We start from the raw sequence: 5,306 nt of genomic DNA on the forward strand, positions 1-5,306 counted from the left end.
CAATTGTGAACTGCGCTGCAATGAACATTGGAGCACAGATGTCTGGCTGTGGTTTGTTTCTTGCCTCTTTTGGGTAGAAGCCCAGTAGGGGTATTGCTGGCCATTTCGTTGCTCAACTTCCATCTGTTTTAGATATCACCAAATCGATTTGCCCAATGGCTGTACATATGTATAGGTCCACCAGCAGTAAATGAGTGTTCTTATCTCCCCACAGTCTCTCCAACACTTGTTACTTTCTGACTTTTTAAATTGGGCTATCTTTGAGGGTGTTGGGTGGTATCTCATAGTTGTTTTAATTTGCATTTCTTTTATGGCTAATGATCAGGAATATTTTCTCACATGTTGGCATACAGATTTCTGCCCTTATGAAACTTCTGTTCAGGTCCTTTGCCCACCTCCTCAGTGGGCAGTTAGTTTTTTTCTAATTTAAGTTTGCAAAGTATTTTAGATTTTAGTAATAAGGCCTTTGTCTGATGTGTCATTGCTAAAGATGTTTTCCCTGTCTGTGGGCTTTCTTATTACTCTCGGTGAATTCTTTCAATGTACACAGGTGTTTTATCTTCAGTACATGCCACTTGTCAATTTGTGACTCCTCTGTATTTGTATCTTTCCCTATTTTCTGATAGCCCATATATTCCCTGTGCCAAGGTTCTCAGGTTTATCCCAATTCCCTCATTAATGGCCCTAATAGCTTGGGGTTTTACTTCTAGGTCTGTGATCCACCTTGAGTTTATTCTTGTGCATGGAGTGAGGTAAGAGTCTTGCTTCCTTTGTCTAGAGGTAGATATCCATTTTTTCCAGCACCACTTATTGAAGAGGGTATCTGCTTCCCATTTGATATTTTTTTGGGCCCCCAAATCATTTGCCTGTGTGCTGATGTTTTTATTTCTGAGTTTTCAGCTCTTTTCCATTGGTCTGAATATCTGTTGTTATAACAGTACCACGTTATTTTGACCAGTATGGCTATAGAATAGGTGCAAAAGTCAGGTATAGCAAGCCCTCCCACTTTGTCCTTCTTGAGGAGTTCTCTGCTAATCCTGGGTTTCTTCCCTCTCCATATGAAGCTAGTAATCCGTTTTTCAAATTCTTTGAAGAAGTTTGGTGGTATTCATATCGGGATAGCATTAAACTTACATAGTGCCTTGGACAGAACTGACATCTTTACTATATTTAATCTTCCAATCCACGAGCATGGGATATGCTTCCATTTGTTGAGGTCACTGTTGGTTTCTTATAATAGTGTTCTGTATTTTTCCTTGTACAAATCTTTTGGGTTTTTTTTTAGTCAGGTATATCCTGGATATTTCAGTTTGTGCTTAGCTATTGTAAAGGGTACTACCTTTTTAATGGCCTCTTCTGTGATCTTTTCTGATGTGTATAGCAGTCCAATCGACTTCTGTTTGCTGATCTTGTATCCTGCCACTCTGCCATATTCCTCTATTGCTTCCAACACTCCACTTAGTGTTGGGTATTTTAGATATATAATATCATATCATCTGAGAATAATGATAGTTTCGCCTCTTCCTTCCCCAGATGAATACCTTTGATGTCTTTTTTTTTTTTTGCCTTATGTTGTTAGGTAGGATCTCCAGTACGGTGTTAAATAGAAGTAGGGAGTTTTTTGTGTGGAATTGTTTCATTTTTTCTCCATTGATTACCACCTTGGCAGTTGGTTTTTTATATATACCTTGTGTAATATTGAGGAATTTTCCTGCCCTTCTCATTTTTGTGAGTGCCCCAAACAGGATTGGGTGTCAGATGTTGTGTTGAATGCTTTTCTACATCTGTCACTATTGTCATGTTTTTATAATTTTTCATGTCAATGTGGCGAATAATTGGTTCGTCTGTTGAACCATCGCTGCATCCCTGGTATGAATCCCACTTCCTAATGGTGAATTGTTTTATATGCTTTTGTATTCTATTGGCCAGTATTTTGTTAAGGGTTTTTGCATTGATGTTAATTAGAAATATTTGTCTGTAGTTCTTAATACTTGTGGGATCCTTGCCTGTTTTATATATCAGAGTTATACTAGCTTCATAGAAAGAGTTTGGGAGTTTTCCATCTTTTTCTGTGTTCTAGAAGAGTTTGTGTAGGATTGGTGTCAGTTCTTCCCTGAATGCTTGGTAGAATTCTCCTGTAAAGCCATCTGGCCTGGGGATTTTTGTTGGTAATCCCTTGATAACTTTGTCTGTTTCTTCTATTGTTATGGATCTGTTGAGATTCTTGACATCCATCTGGGTTAGTCTAGGGATGAACTGTTTTTCCAAGTATTTGGAAAAACATGTCTTCCAAGTTGTTGAAATAGTTAGAGTACAGGCCTTCTTAGTACTGTGCACTTATCCTTTTGATTTCATTAGAGTCTATTGTAATGTCCCCTGTTTCATCCCTCATTTTTACTATTGAAATTTGTTCCTTCCTTTCATTGGTTAGGTTTGCCAGCAGTCTATCTATACTGTTAATCCTGTCAAAGAACCAACTTTTAGCTGCATTAATTTTTCCGTAATTTTCTTATTTTCCCTCTCCTGTATCTCAGCCCTGATTATTATTATTTTTCCTTTTGCTATTAGGAGGATTTTCCTGTTGACTCTGCTCTAGTTGGTATGTTTTGTGCCAGCATATCAACCATAAATCTCTGTTCCTGTTTCATGTGTGCATATATGGCTGTCAGCCTTCCTCTGATAAATGCCTTTCCTGTGTTCCAAAGGTTTTGGTATGTCATATTTTTATTCTCATTGGATTCTAGAAACTTCCTGATTTCATCTCTGATCTGGGCCAATCCCCACTCATTTTGCAATACAGTGTTATTCATCCTCCAATTTATTGCCTTGTTTTCTTCATCATCCTTTTGTTGATTTCCAGCCTTATGGCATAGTGTTCAGAGAAAGAAATCTGTATAATCTCTATGTGCTTGAATTTACACAGGTTCAACTTCTGTCTCAACATGGTCTATCTTCAAGTATGTGCCTGTGGGTTTGAAAAGAATGTGGGTTGTTGTTGGTTTTTTTTGCATTTCGGTGGAAATTTCTGAAAATATCTTTCAGATCAAGTTGTCCAATTGTGCTGTTTAGATCTGTACCCTCCTTGTTAAGTTTCTTTCCCTGTGATCTGTCTTTTTCAAAAGTGGTGTGTGAAAGTCACCTACTATAATCATTTGAGCCTGCGATTTCTTTTTTCATTTTGGAGCATTTGATGTACGAATATCATGGTTCTCTCTTTGGGCATGTATATATTTATTATGCTCACTGGTTTTTGATCCTTTGTTCCCTTGAGCATTATATAGTGCCCCTCCTTGTCTATTGCTATGACTTGTACCTTGATATCAATTTTGTCAGAGATTAAGATTGATACCCCTGCTTATTTTGAATTGCCATTTGCTTGGTATATTTTTCTCCAGCCTTTGATTCTCAGCCTGTTTTTGTCTTTAAGCTAAACTTGAGATGTGCTTCCTGGGGTAGCAGATTGATGGGTTGTGTTTACCGAGCCAAAATGATAGTCTCTGCCTTTTAATGCCTGGGCTCAATCCATTGATATTCAGCATTGTTATATCCATCTGTGGACTCTCTGATGTTATCCTCTACCTTTTGTGTTGGGTATTTTCCTACCTAATGATCATATCAGTTTGTGTTGTGTATGTTTGTGTGTGTGTGTGTGTGTGTGTGTGTGTGTTTCACTCATGCCTCTTTCCACCATTGAGCAAATGTTACTGCTTTCTCTTTGTCACCCTCTGGGTAGAGTTGTTCTATGACTGTCTCTTATTTGTGCTTGGTGAGTGCTTATCTTCTGCCCATACTGGGTTGGCAGGGATCTTTTGTAGGGCTGGATTTCTTTTTACATATTCTTTGAGTTTTCCTTGTCTGGGGAGACTCTTACTTCTCCATCCATCTTAATAGACAAATTGGTGGGATATAGTATTCGTGGGTTTGTGTTATTTTTCTTCAACTTTTGGAATATGTTATTCCACTCCCTTCTCTTCTTCATCATGTCTCCTGATAGGTCTGAACATATTCTTATTTGATTACCTTTTTAAGTGACTATTTGGTTTTCCCTAGCTGCTCTTATGATTTTCTCCTTTTCCTCATAGTTGGATAACTTAACTATTATGTGTTGTTGGTGACTGAAAGGTGGATAGTAGAGGCATGGAATAGAGATAGAATTTCACCAGGAATGCGAAGGTGAGAAACATTTTATTGAGTCAAGGAAAGAACTCCCAGGAGGGAAAGGAGAGCAGAGAAAGGGATGGAGGCATCTTGAGCTCCTGGGAAGGTTCAAAGACCCAGAGAGTTAGGTGAGGGAAATTGTGTCTGACAGTGAGGCAGTGGGACATACATAGGGCTTGAACCAAGGACATATGTATTGATAAGGGGAATGAAAGCCTTTTGCTGCTGAGGTTGAAGGGTCTGCGTCAGGATGTGGTCTGTGAGTAAATCATTCCGGAATACTGAGGGAGGGGGCTCTACAGACCCGGACTGGAGAGATAAGCTCCCTGGAGTACTGGAGGAAGGGACTGCACAGTCCAGCTCTAGCCTTGAGAGGTGGGGGAAGGGCTGCACAGTCCAGCAGGCTATCTTTAGGGAAAGCTGGAGGAAGTGGCTGCATGGTCAAAGCCCGGCACAGACAGTGACTTCTTGGGATTCAGCCTGGCTGATGTTCTTTTGGCCTCCGGAATGATTGCCTAACTTTCATTTATTATGCTGGGGATGTTTTCCTCTAAGGATTCCCTCATTATTTTCACTGTTGACTTCTTTGTTGTGTCTTGTTACGGTAGTCTAATTATTCTAATATTGTTCCTCTTCATAGCATCAAACATGGCTTTCAGGTTTTCTTTAGCCTCTCTGATTTTCTTATTTGACTGCCTTTCCCTTTGGTTGAGGTCTGCTTCATTATCCTCTAGGTCACTGGTGTGATTCTCTGCCTCCTCAAGTCTGTTGGCAAAGTCTGTTAATCTGCTACTGAATTTTATTATTTAATCCCTTAGGTCTTGTATTTCCCTTTGGTGTGAGGCCTTTATCTCCTCTATCATTTCATCCTTTTCCTGTATTGCTTCCCTCATATCCTGTATGACTCCAAGCAACATTCTGAAGATTTCTTTCTGTGGCAGCTCAGTGCCTGCTTCTTCTATGCACATTGTTAGGTTCGTTACTTTTTCTGGCATTGACCTGTTTCTCCTGCTTTTTAATTGAGGTTTGGGGGGCTGGTTGCTGTTTACGTGTTGTTTTAGAGGTGCCCGGTGCTATCTTCCAGAGAGTCATTGGGGAACTCATATGGGTGCTTCTTCTAACTACCTTCAGGTAACTTTAGTGAGGGG

This window comes from Tenrec ecaudatus, chromosome 10, assembly GCF_050624435.1.
Source record: "Tenrec ecaudatus isolate mTenEca1 chromosome 10, mTenEca1.hap1, whole genome shotgun sequence".
Classification (NCBI taxonomy): domain Eukaryota; kingdom Metazoa; phylum Chordata; class Mammalia; order Afrosoricida; family Tenrecidae; genus Tenrec; species Tenrec ecaudatus.